General features: G+C 36.7%; 1 long non-coding RNA gene across 3 annotated transcripts; it reads right to left on the reverse strand.

Moving 5' to 3' along the window:
* Positions 1–12,354: 12,354 nt before the first annotated feature.
* On the reverse strand, positions 12,355–13,953 carry LOC130999090 (uncharacterized). 3 transcript variants are annotated; one of them, XR_009093411.1, is made up of 7 exons: positions 13,866–13,882; positions 13,405–13,469; positions 13,183–13,227; positions 13,030–13,102; positions 12,881–12,932; positions 12,676–12,804; positions 12,355–12,567 (listed from the first exon to the last, which is right to left on the reverse strand). It is a non-coding gene; the product is annotated as an uncharacterized LOC130999090 (long non-coding RNA). The 3 variants fall into 3 exon arrangements; XR_009093410.1 differs by having other exon boundaries at positions 13,405–13,953; XR_009093412.1 differs by lacking the exon at positions 13,183–13,227 and having other exon boundaries at positions 13,405–13,953.
* Positions 13,954–17,419: the final 3,466 nt, after the last annotated feature.

Consider the following 17,419-nt stretch of genomic DNA (forward strand, 5'->3'; position numbering starts at 1 on the left):
ACACCAGCTCCGGACATGAGAGTCAAGCTCAAATGTCCCGAAGGATGGAGACAAGTTTCCACGAGATTTGATACAACAAGCAGGGAAAACAAGTTTCCTTGTAGTTCGTTGTATTATTTGGCAAATCCAGGAGACAACCGATACATCGGAACTCTGGAGGTTGGAGGTTTTGAAATCCAAACCGAAGGCCAGGCCGGACAAGAAGCGGACGTCCTGATCTTAGGACGAGATTTCCTTGACAAATATAAACCATGGTCATGGAAATCAGGAGGAATGGAGATCACTATTGGACGCCAAAGAGTGATGATCCAATGACCAGCCCATTCTCAATATACATCTCTGTAGGGATGTTATATGAGAAATACAAAGCAGAATATTTTGCTGCTTATGTGGATTCGGGAGCAGGAATCTGTACAGCAAAACGAGGAGTCTTTCCAACAGAAGTGGAAGAAGAGCTACCTCGAATTGCAGGAAGGGATTTCTCTAAAAAGATTTTACTTCTATCCAAAGGAGTAAAGCAAACGGAAATATTGATCGGCGGAGCAGGACAGACACCTTGGTACAAGGTCAAAACTCCACCAATTTATTTCCATGATACCGGAGCAGATATATTATTCGGAAATAATTTTCTGCAAAGTTTCAAGCGATACATACAAGACAATGAAGCCAGGAGGCTAGTGTTCACAACCAATTGTGATCACAAGATCATTGTGCAAAGGTTCAATGGAGCCTTTCATCGCTCGATGCCAATCAACTTCCGCAGCAAGCGTGGTGATGATGGCAGACTCCGGAGACCCCAAATGAAGGATCAAAGGAGATTCGGAGAAGTTTTGCTCAAATGCAGAACTGAGGGATTCCCAGATCTCTCCGAGGAAGAAACTCAAATCCTCAAAGTATCCCTGATATCACACAAAGATATCAAGGAAGAAGAACAGGTGTCCATTGCCGACGTCAAAAGGAGAATCCAGAAGTGTTACCACGAGGATCCTTTGGCATGGTGGGACAAGAACCAGCTCAGAGCCACCTTGAAAGTCAAAACTGGAAAGGAGCATGAGTTCGTAAGGTTCAGACCTATCCTAATGAACCCTCGAGATCAACAGGATATGATGAGTATAATCAAGGAACATCTTGATTTAAAGCTGATCGAAGAAGGAAGATCACCCTACAGCAGTCCTGGATTTCTGGTGAGAAATCATGGGGAGATCAAGCGAGAAAAACCAAGATTGGTCATTAATTATAAAGGGATTAATGACATTCTTGAGTTCGATGGATATTTCATCCCAAGCAGAGAACACCTTATCAACTGCATCAGAAGTGCAAGGGTATTCTCAAAGTTCGATTGCAAATCAGGTTTCTACCAGATTCGCATGGAGGAAGGGAGTAAGAAGTTCACAGCCTTCTCAACTCCTCAAGGACATTATGTCTGGAATGTCATGCCAATGGGGCTAGCCAACGCGCCTCAGATATTCCAAAGGAAGATGGATAATCTCTTCAAAGATTATTCTTCGTTTATGTTTGTTTATATTGATGACATTCTCATTGCATCAAAGAACATTCGTGAACATGTCAGGCATCTGGAGATCTTTGCGGATGTTTGTCAACAAGAAGGACTGGTGCTGTCTGAAAAGAAGGCAGTCATAGCCACCCAGAAGATGGAGTTTCTGGGGATTGAGATCGATGAATCTGGGATAATTCTACAAGATCATATTGTGGAAAAAGTCCAGGGATTTCCGGAGGATCTCAAGGAGAAAAAACAGCTCCAAAGCTTTCTCGGAGTTGTCAATTTTGCAGGGATGTTTATCAAAAACCTTGCAGAACACAGAAAGATCTTCAGTCCACTACTGAAGAAAGATGTTCCATTCATATGGAAGGAGGAACATCGGGAGGGTATGAAGAAGTTGAAAGAGATTTGCAAAAATCTCCCGAAACTTTCGATACCACAAGACGAGGATGACTTGGTCCTCTACACCGACGCGAGTGATTCATGGTGGGCAGCAGTGCTCACAAAGATCACCCCTTTTGGAGAAGAACCTTGCAGATATTGTAGCGGTCTTTTCTCCAACGACGAGGCTGTGCGATGGCACATAAACGAGAAAGAGTTTTTTGCAGTCAGGAAAGCGTTCAAAAAATGGCCGCTATTCTTACTTGCTAAAAAATTTGTTTTGAAAGTGGATAACACCAACGTTAAAGCTTTCTTAACTAAAAAGATTGAATCTAAACCTGAAAAGGCTAGATTGATTAGATGGCAAGCAGAATGCCAATATTATGATTATGATATTGTCATTTTGAAATCTGATCAGAATGTTCTTGCAGATTTCCTTACAAGGGATGGAGCTCCCTGAAGTGGAGGCCATCGAGGCAATACAGGGGCAGCTCTTTGAAAGTCTAGAGCTGCTACAACAAGAGTGGCACAAGTGTGTGCTACATACCAAACAAGCAGGGAAGATACAAGCGGCTGATGAAGCTCAAGTATCTAACCGAATCGATGTATGTTTCATGAAGATGTTCAATCTTCAGGAAGCAACAAACAAGCAGCTCTTGCGCGCTGTCCGTGAAAATCGGGCTAAAGCAATGCTTTTCGTACAGGGCGGATTACCTGTAGCAGGGGATTCAAGTACCCCTAGCACAAGTCCTAAGACAATGGTTTCACAGCCAGACTCTCGAGGAAAAGATGTTGTTAAGGGGTCACACCCTGAATCAACATGTCAACCCTCCACCTCTGGGGTAAAAGAGGGAGAGATCAATCTTAGGCCCATGACAGGCCAAATTAAGGTTGATACTGACTTTTTTGAAATTTCTCCATCTTGGCAGATGTACCAGGACAGGTGGGAGAAACTTCTCACAAGGAAGGGTATTAATCCGGGAAATTGCCGGGTTGATGTTGCCGGAAAATATCCAAGGGTTTGGACGACTCCAGGAGCCAATCCAAACGATGTCAAGGAATGGTATGAGTTTGGGGCTTTGGCCTCAGTTTATACCACCACCCCAGCCTTCACCGAAATCAAGGGTCTACCAAAATGGATCCAGAAAACGGTGTTCGACACATGGGAGAACAACGAGTCCCTCAAAAGGGGAGATGTTCTGGAATTGTACTGTTTCAGTGCAGCGCCAGAGCCAGTCGGAAAAGGAATCCGTGAAGCTTTTCACTTCATTAAGCTTCGGAGACCTGATACGGGAGCCCTTAACAGGATCAAAGTTCCCGACTTCCAGGCCGCAATCGTCTCAACATTCACGGAGGATCAAATCTCCACTAGACGAGCATGGGGTCTATGGGTCTGTCTCACAGAGATGGACAAAATGAAGTCCAGATTCAAGTTCTATCAAAGCTCGGATCTGGGAACGTTCCTAGTTAATACCATGACAGGAACAACAACTCCTTTTGCCGAAGAATCCTTCGAGAAGAAACGGCAAATGATTTGGAAGAATAAGATTGCGGGGAGCCAGGAGACTCGTCGCAAGTTTTGCAATATGGCTCATCTAGGCCATTGGATCGAGAAAATCTGCGATCAATGCTCATCGCAGAAGGAGCCAGAATTCGGCAAAGGATTCTTTCCAAAGCCGGATAAAAGGAGGTTCCGGTCTGATGAACATGATAAGCATCAGACTCCAAAGGGAAGGACACCCCGGGCACCAAAAAAGGAAGGTGGCCGACAAAGCTAAGTGAATCATGTGATTCACAGCAAGGATCGCACCCACAAAAGAAACGACAAAAGTGGGTGGAAGTACAGGAGAACCACTCACCAAACGCTCCAGGACAAAAGTGAGTGGAAAGAAAAGTAGCCGGCCCCTACCAGCATTATCACAAGGCGATAAAGAAAGGGTCCAGCACCATGTGATGCCACTAACAAAGTGTCGGCAATCAAGGCCGACAAAAGAAGGTGGATGTCATATTCAAGCAAGCTGGCCACGAGGATGGAATCCGAGGCCAACAACCAAGCAATTATAGAGGGGATCAAACCTCTATATAAACCGAAGTGCTTGAGAGAAGAAGATCATCGAAAATTCACAACATTTTTCACACACCACTTCCTCTCTCTAGAAATTATCTTTGTATTTTTATTTTCAAAGTTGTTCGTTTTTTAAGTTTTAGTTCCTTTTATTTTTTATGTACACAAGTATTAGCTACTATGAGTAGCTAAAACAAGTTAGTCTCCTCCCTTGGGGAGTATTTTATGAAATAAATTAAATTTTATATAATTCCTCTATAAACACTTAGTTTTTGTCCAACTATTCCGGTTTAGTAAAAATATTTTCTTTATTTTTTCAACAAAGTATTGAGTCGACACTTAGTGAAGGAGAATGGTTGCAACCATCTCTTGCGAGTGTGTGGTTGGTGCGTGCCGGGTGGGCAGACGAGCCGTAAAACGCAACAAGACCGACTCCTGAAGAAGACCAGTCGATAAAGGTATAATGTTGGTTTAAATTAAAGATTTATTTCGAAGTTGTACGGAAGCATGTTGGGCCTGATTATTTCTTAATTGAATTATGATAATTTGAACATGAAATGGTTTAATGATGGATTTATTGAGGATTTGTTGAGGGGTAGTTTTGGCATTAATAATGAGTTGGATATGGTTGATATGTGTTTTGTGAAAGTGGGTATTTTTGATAGATAAGTTATGAAGGTGGGTATTTTAAATTTTGACCCTATCAATATTCACTAATTATTTAAACGTGTAAGTATATTTTTATTTATGTTTTTAATTGACGAAGTTTCTTGAAAAAATGATGTGTCATCCTAAATTTGAAATAAAAATAAAAATAGGATTATAAAATAGTTAAGAAACTTTTGTACTATTTGTTTTTTTAGAATACAGAATAAATAAAGTTAAAAATATACTTAAGAATTCACAAATAAGTATTTAAAATAAAATGAGAATATATAATGCAAGAAGCCGTAAGGCACAAAATAAAACGGCACTTCCAATATGTATATGATCGTAATATATATATATATATATATAGAGGAGGGTTCAAATAAAAATCATCCTTATCGTAAGAACGTAGAACCAATCTTGTCCATTTATTTTGGTATATTTTGATATTAATTGTATTTTTTGTATTAATTTTTTTCTTATAATTAACGTGGGGTTAAATATTAACTGTTATCTTAGTGCCGTTTTTTATGGAGTTTAGATATTCATGTATGGTTTTTAAATCTGCTGCTTCTTTATGTTTTCATTTTAATTTATTGTTCTTCCATTAGCAATCAAAATGGTTGAGACCGGTTAGGTGAATTGTAGAATTTGATGTTGTTGCGCTATAAATGAATTCAATGATTCCTTCTTGTTTGATAGATTAATGCGGTTTAGTATGTATTGTAGTGCATATTAATTTGTGGTTCTGTGCAAATCAGTTCTGTAATTTTTTTTTTGAGATATATTGTCATTGCGTGAGCATTGGTTTGGTATTTTGAAAAAATAAACAAACAAGTTTTTAATGTAGATTCATGCTATTAAATTTGTGCTAATGTGTATATCAAATTATGTTTATGTGTGTGTTTGTTATGTGATTTCAACTTTTATATGAAAAACGTGTGTTGTAGTGTGGGATATGCATTTATTATACGATTTTTTTATATCCTTATTATGTATTATGGTGCATATTGTTTTTTGTTGTAGTGCATATTAGTTTCACATTTTTGTGCATATTATTTATGTTCTTAAGTTACTCATGTGCATATAGATAATTATACAATGAAATGCATCTACACATTATGGTGCAACTCGATAATTAATCACATATTTAAACCAATTAATCGTGGCCATTAAATTATATTTGATTAAGGGTGTAGATTAGTTCTACATTCTTATCTTAAGGGTGGTTTTTATTTTAACCCAACCCTATATATATATATATATATATATATATATATATATATATATATATATATAGGGGGCCGCTCCAATGAGACCCCCTAATTTTAGTAAGATCTAGGGTACGATCTGGTGCGTTTATTTTATCAATCCTATGGCTGATATTGTATCTGGAGGGAGAATTTTTTTTGCAGGGTTCGAATCCTGGAGGGAGCAAAATATTTTAAATTTTATTATTCATTAGTATATACTGCATTGTTCATCAGCATATACTGTCTTGTTCATCAGTATATATGTCTTATTCATTAACAATTTTTAAAATTTTGTTTTTCACCAGTATATACATCTTGTTCGTTAGATATAAGTTTTGTTCATTAGTATTATATGTCTTATTCATTGTCCTAGTGTTTCACGAAAAATAGGGGGTCTCACTGGAGCGCGCCCCTATATATATATATATATATATATATATATATATATATATATATATATATATATATATATGGGGCCGCTCCAATGAGACCCCCTAATTTTAGTGAGATCTAGGGTACGATCTGGTGCGTTTATTTTATCAATTCTATGGCTGATATTGTATCTGGAGGGTGATTTTTTTCGCAGGGTTCGAATCCTGGAGGGAGCAGAATATTTTAAATTTTGTTATTCATCACTATATACTGCATTGTTCATCAGTATATACGACCCTGTTCATCAGTATATATGTCTTATTCATTATGATTTTTTTAAATTTTATTTTTCATCAGTATATACATCTTGTTCATTAGATATACGTTTTGTTCATTAGTATTATATGTCTTATTCATTGTACTCATGTTACACGAAAAATAGAGGGTCTCACTGGAGCGCGCCCCTATATATATATATATATATATAAATAAGTGGAGGTCAAATAAAATAAATGTATAAGTGAGTTTTTTTTTTTTTTTTGAGGAAATATATAAGTGAGTTAAGAAGAAAAAATTGGAAGTAACTTAGGAAATATGGAAAGCTCATTGTTTTTTTTTAAGGGTTAAGTACCAAATTGCTCCCTATCGATGGCATCCCTATCGCGCATAGGACCCTATAGTTAAGGTCAAAGCTGCTTACTACCTCAACGTAGTAAAATCGCACCAAATTCCCCCTGCCACTAAACGGACGTTAACACCCTTAGAATAAATATATATTTTTATTTTTAATTCAAGTGGGCCCTTATCGTTGTATTTTCCGGCAACAATTCACATCATGCGGCGGAGAAGGCCGCCGCTCACCCAACCGTCGCCTCATCTCTCTCTGTCCTCCGGCGACCGTAGCCATCCAGTCGCCGCCGCCTATGAGCCTTAGTCTCCAATCTGACGTCGCCCCCTTGATTCCGGTGATCACAACAACCAGCAGAGCCGCCCACTGCACCTCTATCGCCTCATCTCTTTCTATCCTCCGGCGACCGTAGCCACCCAGTCGTCGCCTCATCTCCCTTTCTTTGCCCGTCCTTGGCTGGGCAGCAGCGGCAGAGCTGCCACCGTGCCTTAGCCTCCCTCATTTCTCACCCTTCTTTCTCTCTCTCCACGGCCCGTATGCAGCCACCGTTTGTGGTTCTAGCGGCGTCGTTGCATGTGAGCCCTAGTCTCCAATCTGACACCGCCCCCTTGATTCCGGTGACCACAACAACCAACAGAGCCAGCCACTACACCTTCACGCCAAACCCTGAAACCCCAGACTCCTAATCAATCCCTCACCTTGAACCCTCGGCAACCACAGAATAGCCATGGCCGGCCATATCGTTGTGTGAGTGAGTCTAGTTTTCCGACAACAATAACAATAGGGGTGCAACGATAGGGGCCCACTTTAATAAAAAAATTATAAAAATATTTATTCTAACGGTGTTAACGTCTGTTAAGTGGCAGGGGAAAAATTGATGCGATTTTGCCACGTTGAGGTAGTATGTAGCTTTGACCCTGACTATATACGCGATATGGATGCCATCGATAGGAGGAATTTGGTACTTAACCCTTTTTTTCACTATGAAAAATTGAAGGAACTTTCAATTTGGTCAGCCTTAAAAAAAAATCATAATAGCAAGAAAAATTAGGTACACAATTTTCCCTAGTTTGGTATATGAGAATATGTATGATATGTTTGACTAGGGTGGCATTTAATATATGTCATATTAATAAAATGTTTGATAAAATACATTAAAATATAGAGTGGTTGAAAATAGCATATTTCTTTTAGTAAACTTAAAAATTACCCACTAAAATAAAAACTTTAAAAAATACCCACACTTACCATTTTACCCTTGCATATAAAAATTTAAAAATTACCCTTTAAAAAATCCGCGCATTTCACACTCAGTCGAATTCACAACCAGAATTTTTTTTGTTGTAAATTTGAGTTTTAAAGTTTGAATTCACAACTAAAAATAGTATTAATCGTAAATTCAAGATTTAAATAAATTCACAACTATAAATAGTATTAGTCGTAAATTCGAGTGAATTCACAACTATAAATATTGTTGGTCGTGAATTCACAACTATAAATATTATTAGTCGTGAATTCAAGTTTTAAATAATTTCACAACTAGAAATATTGTTAGTCGTGAATTCGCGTGAATTCACAACTATAAATAATATTATCGGCGATTCAATAAATGGACGAAACACGTGTCATCCATGCAGAAGTCAACCACGGATTCTAGTGCAATTTTATCGAAACCACCACTATTTTAAAATTATGTTTTTTTATAAAATATTGCTATCTCGCGTGCTTTTTTTGTTTTAGCGAGAATTTAAATTGGGTTTTATATCATCTAGTGATTAATCTTCATGCTTGTAGCTGACGTAACCCTGTTTCATGAGAAAGCTCAATTGTACGTACGTTTGCACGTCCTACAAATATTTGAAGGCACGGGGCTTGCATGGAGTGGATAATGACTTCACTTAAATTTTTGAATACAGAATTCGACATTGAATAACATTAAATAAATAGCATAACATAGAAAAACACTAACAATAGCGCTTAACAGTGATGGTCTAAAAAACCATAAACATACAATAATTCACAATAGTCTTCATTAAATCTTCCGCAACCGACCATCATCAATAGTCGGGCATCACATGCCACCCCAATTTAATTTCAGTATAACAATTGGTTTATGGGTGTCAAACCTAGTCGAACAATAAAATGAAAATGACATAACATGTTAGTTACACTATAGGGAACAACCAACAACATATATTATGCATTTTAACATACAAATTTAAAACTAACCTCGTCCAGGTAGATAACCCGAAGTTCGGAGTGACGACAGGTCATCGAACAAATCGGACACTTCACAAAACAAGGACAAGATTAATTTGGTGATGTCCAATATTTACTTAGAAAAATATTGGATGCAAAGCATGAAACTGTATGCATTATTCGAAAGTAATGCAATAGCCACATGACTCAACTAGAAACACCTCTAAGTTGACTTGCAATAGAACAAGGACATCCTAGCGATAGTAAGTTGACCCAGTGTCATCTCTCAAGGAAGATCTTTAAGGGCTTCTAATTGTATCGCAGAAAAACAGTAAAGAAAGCAGTAAACGTTTGATTTAGAAATAGAACTCGTAAATTAAACTCAACTCGGAAAGTAAAATTAAACTTGTAAATTAATCTAGGCAAGAAACTATGAAAACCCTAGGCAAGATTTAAACAACTTAAAATAAATTCAAACTTAAGAAATTAAAGACTTGTAAATTAAAAACCTTCTAATCTAGGCGTGAAACGAAAGTGCATAATTTAAATTGCATAATTGAAAGGAAATCATAAACATAAACGAAAAGCATAAACATGATTATACAAAATAAATTGAATTAAATATGAAATACCGTAAACGTCACGAGGATGAAATATGTCACGTGATTACACCTTCGAAACAAAAACTAAATAAACTAACTTGAAAGCAAACTAGAACTAAAAACTCAAAAACTTAAAGAAACTAGGAAAGCATGAAAAACGCCTAAATCTTGGTTGCCTTGCGGAAGAATAACTCTCTCAAGGGTGAACGAAGATTAGGGCAAAAGGAATTGATATATTTTACAATGAAAAGTATGGCCCTATTTATAGACTTCTTTCAACCCTAATTAGCATCAAAATCGGCCTTGCAAAGTTGGACTCTAAAGGAAATAGAATCGTGAACTCAAAGGTAATCCAGCTGGCAGCGTGCTCTGCAAATCATCTCAACTCTGGCGAGAATTCGTGTACTCTGGCAACATAAGTGAACTCTGGAAAGTCAGCTCTGCAAAGGCATAGTGCAGAGCTAAAGGTCAGCTCTGTAATTAGCGCGCTCTGAATATGGCAGAGCTGAAATTAGCGCGCTCTGCATAGTTCAGCTCTGCATTTCAGATCTGGCGAGTAGTGCAGAGCTGAAAGTCAGCTCTGCATAAGTTGACTCTGGCAATCTTTAGCTCTGATGATTTAGCTCTGTTTATTTAGCTATGCTCTGACAAGTTTGTTCTGCTCTGGAGATTTTAGCTCTGCATAGGGAAGTTCAGCTCTGGAGACTTCAGCTCTGACTCTGCAAGTCAGCTCTGCTATGCTACAGAGCTATCCTCGCAGCTCTGCTCTGCTCTGCAGCGGGCTTTTCGGCTCTGGCGCGGGCTTTTCAGCTCTGTACACCAGAGTGTGCCTAAAAACGCCATTCTTAACCCAAAATCTCCAAAATTACACTCTTCCATCTATAAAATCTAAATCTCCTGCAAAGCATAAAACAAACCATAAAACGCACCAATTTCCAGAAGATTTAACTTAAAATATGCACATGCAAACCCCCAAAATTAGAACAATTAGACATAAATCACCACATTTGTATTTGTTGTATGGCGACTGATTTCCAACATGCATTCAAGTTCAAAGACGTGACCGTACGACAGACAGCTACTAAAAAATGTTACATGTCAGTTTTATGAACAAACATAATAGGTGCTTCCAAGATTGTATGACATTTACGAAAAAAAATAAATGTAAAATACAAACCATGCCATATGCATGTCCTTTGTGCTCGTCGGGTTGTCACATATCCCACAACGTAACAAGGTCATGACGTGGTAATTGAAATGGTGTAAATCCCTCTCGTCTGTGGTATTCACTTCGAAAATTTGGCGTTGGATTTGTTGTATTTCATCTTTAATACTCCCAAGGACAGATGGATCCGGCGTAGAGTGCGTGACTTCGACGTCAACGATTATGTCGCTTATGAGGCATCCAATTCGAACGATATTGCAATACGCGAAGAAGTAAGGGCAGCGGTGTATGAACTCACTTGCTTCGTACATTTCGGTACACTTGGACTGTGGAAGCTGTAGACGACATATTAAATATAGGAGTTGCATGGTCTGCAACTATATGCTATAAAGAAATTGAAAAAGGCGAGAGATTCCACACTTGTTCGATGTCAATGAGACGAACATCTTCCAATTCTGTGCGAATTGTACATGAGGGACACTGACGTTTAACATTCGACATGTATGGGTCAATTTCATCTTCATTAATGAGAATAGAAAGTATGTATTATTTGGAAGATATATAATACCTCACGAAATTCTGGCCATTCCAACCGTTTTTTAATGCAGCTAGCGCCAAACATATGGCCACAACCTATCCAATTGCGAAAAAAACGAGTGTAAAATTCAAGTTTAATACATATGGCAAATTGCATGCATGTATGACAGTGTGACACGTATCTTATTTAGTACAAATTGAAACCACACCATAGCTGATGCTCCATATTGCGATGTGTGTCCTTGTGGCATATGAGACACCGAAAACGACTAATTTTGCGAGGCGCATTCATAGGCACGACGAATTCTTCTCGACCAATACGCTCTGTGTCGAAACAAAGGTCTAAGTCGGCGACCCGTAGAATTGCCACAAAGCGATGAATATTTGTTGATGCCAAATCTAGTTTGTTATGGTTCTCAAGATGGCCAAGTAATGACGTCGAAACCTGAATGCTCTCATTGAGTGTCCGAGCATAGAAGCATTGAATGGTGGACATCCTGTAAAAAAAAAAAGGTAATTTCGACCATATGAACACAGCTGGAATTTCATATAAGAATTGTAACTATAACGAAATACGTACTGAAGCAAGATTCATATACCTTATCGGCAAGACTAGTAGAATAATTTATTTGGGATGTTGTGCTCACTACGCCAAAAATGCGCATACATAACGGATTTTATCCGTTATCTATGCGGAAAAACTTGCGTTAAGTATAGTGGTGTTATGTATGTGGCGCACATACATAACGGATAAAATCCGTTATCTATAGTATTTTACATAACGTTATAATCCAAATACATAACACAATTATTTACGTTATCTATCTTGTTTTACATAACGGCTCTGACTGTTATAAAAGTCCATTTTTATACGTTATCTTTACACTTATACATAACAATTCTTTACCGTTATGTATGATTTCTTAGATTTCAACATATTTTTTATTTTTCACAATTTTCCTTATTTACTATTTCAATAAATAAAATTGATTCTAAAACAAAATAATCAAAATTCATATATTATTATCATAAAAAAGAATTCATACATCGTTTGAATATAGTCAAAATTCAACAAATGCTCCATGTAATACTATTATGCCTTACAAAAATACTAAATATATTAAATATGCAACTAGCTAGCCATCTAGTACAATTTTTCTTATGAATTCACGAGCTTCTTCAGCTCAACGTACGGCTCATTTAATCCACCGCAAACCTGCCACAAAAGCATACAAAGAGCCAACCAAGAATATCAGCAAGATAGCTATAATAACATCATGTCCAAGGGTTGCCATTTTCCCCATGAGTACAACCGAAAATTCACCTGCTATACCAAGTGCAAGAATGTTGCACGTACACAACACAATCGCTAGGAGCCATCCTCTACAAAATGAGGATCGTATCACCGGACATTCTCCCAATGATCTCTCCCGTTAACAAATGCATGCTTTTTCTACAGTAAGTTTATGGCAATAAACGTATTTAAGCTACGATGGCATTCAAACACAGGAAACAGAGCAAGTACTCACCTAGAAGTGAAGCAACACCAGCACCAAATCATTCCAAAGAACTACAATTATTCTGCTCCCCATCACACCAAAAATTTACATAATTAATTAAGGTGAACTTAAGTAATGACAAGAGGAAGAGGAATATGAGATGGAACTGTAAGACTCACGATTTTCCAGCACCACTCGTTCCCATAACCACTGTAGCTTTGCTTGTCCAATGTTGGTAGCATCATATAATTACTAACATTATAAAAAATAGATGACTAATCAACTCACTGATTTCAATTATGTATACCTTTATTAAATGTCATCTGATATACCTTTAAAATGCATATATAAGATCTCTCTTTCCCATCAAATAGTTGCTGTCAAATTAACTAAATTACTAAAATTTCACAATGATTCAATAACGCAAAAAAAAGGAATGACCATACCAAGAGAAGTCTGTGAGTCTCCACACAGCTAGACGCACACACGGAGTCGCAATTAAAAATCTCTTCCACATTATGAGGTTGACTTAGTGATAAAACAAAAAAAATTACCTTAAGAACAATATTAGAATTTACTTCAGCAAGTGAATCCCTCAAGTTCTGAGCTTGAGCAGGTCCTGCACAAAAAAAAAAATTCACATATCACAAGCAATATCCATCATGTCAATAACTTGTACTAATTTTTCCTTGCATCATAAAACCCGTCACTTACTCTAATCATAAAATTGATCATGGAAGTAATAATATATCCAGCCAATAACAGCTAATAATCGGCCTTGCATTACTCAAAAATGCTCCATCCCTTCCCAGTATTTTGTTAAAACACATAAGAACTCTAATAACCCAATCATATCATAGCTTGCATCATAACATTGCCAATTATTTAAAGATAAAAAGGTTGGTGCTGGTCAATCTATAAGTCTACAAGGATTAACAGACAAAGGCTTGTACGAAGGCAAAAATAGGTGGAAGCTAGATCGATATAAAATACTTTTAAGAAATTCAGTGGCAACCTCAACAACATCAGGTCTAGTACAAATCTGCTTCAATTCAGCAATCTTCATTCGACGTTGAAGCTGAAAGAGAACAAGATTAAACAAGCATTATTTTAAATATTTATCTAAGTTAAATTTAATTTATTTTTTAATATTTTAGATTTATTGAAATTAGCAAATATATATATATATATATATATATATAATTCATAACAGTTAATTTATAATAATGTTTACTTTTAATCCATTAAAATGATATTTTAAAATAATTTTTTTCTTATTTTTAATGTTTAGATAAACAACTTTTTGATTAATAAAATAGATATATTATGGTTTTTAAAAAATAAATTGATAAAAAAAACTAAAAAAAATGAAAAAAAAAATGATGCACATACATATCAGTCCTAGTAACGGACGAAATAACCGTTGTTAAAAACATTGATATATAACGGTTCTCCTAACGCTTACATTGTTGTTATAATAGACTCGCTCATAGATAACGTTTTGCATAACGGTTCAAGCTTAGCGTTATGTATCCATGTTCTTACATAACAGTTTTCGTAACGGTAGAAATAACCGTTATAATAGATGCGCATATATAACGCTTTTCATAACGGTTAAGGAGTACCGTTATCTTTGTGACTAATAGATAACGCATTACTTAAAACCGTTATCTATGCATATACAAAACACTACATAGATAACGGTTTTTGAAAAAACCGTTATCTATGTTGTGTTATGTATGTGCGTTTTTGGCGTAGTGGCTCTTCAAGTATTGTGAAGATGGACAACATGCCAGCCTTTTATAATGGTGTAGCTATATGTTTTTTTTTTTTAGAAATGAAGTTAGACAGAAATAAAATACAATAAATTACTGATGAAAGGAAATACGATAAATAAATAAATTAAAGGTGGAACATGTTGGGAGTTATTAATCAAATTGGCACACATATGGTTGTCTAAATGGTTATCGGGTTTTGGGTATCCAATTAACCGAACCGAAATTCTCGGGTTTGGGTATCCAATAACCGAAAATTTCGGGTAATGGGTCGGTTTCAGTTATTGTTTTTTTGAAAATTTTGATTATCGGTTAACCCGAAAAACCGAACGGGTTAACCGAATAACCGAACATTATTTTATTAATTATTTAATATATATATATATATCATATATAATATATTTGTAAATTAAAATTAGAAATTTAGATTAGAAAATTAGTTTTAGAATCCTAAAGGAAGAACCCTAATTCTTGCGCCTCCTCCCAGCTCCCTGAATCTCGTCCGCCTCCTTCACCTCTCCGACGTCCGACGATATCCACCGCCCTCCGTCCGCCGCCCTGCAGCCTAAGCGCCGCGACTGTTGCGCGACTGCTGCGCGACAAGGCCGCCGCTCCAGCCTCCTGCCCAGGCCGCGCCGCCGAGCTCCTGCAACCGGCAGTCCGACAGGTAGGGTTTGAGCTCTATTGATTAGCCTCTTGCTATATCTTGCAAATTCAGAAATTGCTTATGATTTAGAAATTAACCTCTGATGAGTGATGGGTGATGATTTCGAAATTAAACTCTGAATTTCAATGAAATAATTGCTGAATTTGTTGTGATCTAGAGTGATAGTGGTGGGCCTGGTGGCATTAGATTCAATTCGTTTGATTTGTTTTGAATTTGTTGTGACTTGTGATGTTGTACTCTTTTTGTAGAATTGTTCATAAATGCCAATAATTATTCATGGATTTGTTTCAATGAAATACTTGCTAAGTTGCTATATCTGCTGGGATTTTGATATTTTGTTATGAATTTTTTGTGTTGAATTGTTGTTCTGAAATAATTGCTATTCTGAAATAATTGTTCATGGATTTGTTTGTTTTGAAATACTTGCTAAGTTGCCAATAACTTTTGCAGTACTCTTTTTGTAGATTTGTTTTGAATTGCTTATACTTATTTGCTGGGAATTAGATTCGAAATATACTTATGAGCTAGAATTGTATCTTAACTTTTGTAGATAAAATGGAAGCTTCACAAGCTCATACTCAACAAGGTTCAAATGTCCCTCCAAATGCAAATCCAGATGGAGAAGAATAACCTCAATCTCAGTCACATACAGAAGCTACTGTTACTACAGGAAAGAAGAGGAAAACTTCTGACATTGTGTTTTTATTCATGTTGGTGATATTGGTGGTATGTTGACAGGTTGAATTTAGTTGGCTAGTTAATATGAGTTATTATGCATTGTTGTCGTTATTATTATTTTTTTTCTTAAATCAATTCTTAGCTAAAATAAAATTATGATATATTTAATGTACAAGAATAAGCTTTAGTTTAGTGGATAAATTGCTCTGTGTATTTTCTGGAAACTAGAGTTCAAATCCTCTAACTAGCAATTTATTTTAATTTTATTTTTGAAATGGGTATTTCGGATACCCAAATAACTCAATTGGTTAACCGAAGCGGGTATTGGGTAACCGAACTCCGAAAATGGTTCGGGAACGGTTATTGAAATTTGACAATTTCGGGTTCGGGTAACCGAAAATTCGAGTACGGGTAACCGAACCCGAACCGATCGACACCCCTAGGCACACATATACTTATATAAATAAATTGAGGCATGTAAATGCTCTGCATGCTATTCCATCAGTCATGAACATACATTGTATTAGTGTCTGGGTGATACAACCATTTACAAATAATAAACATGAAGGGAGATCAAAGAATCATACCCAGCATGTGAACTCCATTGCACTCCACTTACGTGGTTTGCATATTCTATCTTCTTTGTCATATTAGATGATTAACAAATTAACGAGGGCGTCCATATGCTGCATTATTAAGTTATAATAATTCAAAAAATACATACTTAATTACATCGCGAATATGCACGTATGACTATTTATTATCAAATTAACTTTACATATATAATGCTCTTAAAAAACTGGACAAACCGTATTCTCTAGCCAACCGTCGGGCTTCCATAATATGTCGAACCATGATTCATCCGTAAAACAAAGAATATCCGTTGGTAGCCGTATAAGCTTTGGCCTGCACATAGTGTTATGCTCATATTAATCATCTAAATTTGCCAATATATAACTCAATAGTTATCTAATATTAAAATATTACCTACGAGACTCCAGTGGGGCATCTAACCAATCCTCATATGACTTCAATTCAGTCGTATTGTAATCAGTGTCATTAGGGTCGTATATTAACGTTCCAAACTTATGATCATAAATACTATTTCGGTGTCTATCTAGACCAGCTTCAACCTTTTTAACGATACCACACGTTGTACTATTTAGTTGACAGTCCTTACTAACAATATTCACGTCTGCATTCACCGACTCGTCATTTGTATTTGAACAAGTACACACCAAATTTTGTTGGTAGCACCTACTGATTGTGATTTCAAATCACTAACTTGGTCCTCCAACGCGGGGGAACAATTCTCTTTGGCAATAGTAACCCTTCCCAAACCATCTCCATTACTAAGTATAACAGGCGATAGTGATTTCACAATCAAATTTGCCAATATTGAAAACTGTTGCTTAACAAAATCTTCAATACTATCAACTTGACCCTTCA

Source organism: Salvia miltiorrhiza, chromosome 8, assembly GCF_028751815.1.
Source record: "Salvia miltiorrhiza cultivar Shanhuang (shh) chromosome 8, IMPLAD_Smil_shh, whole genome shotgun sequence".
Classification (NCBI taxonomy): domain Eukaryota; kingdom Viridiplantae; phylum Streptophyta; class Magnoliopsida; order Lamiales; family Lamiaceae; genus Salvia; species Salvia miltiorrhiza.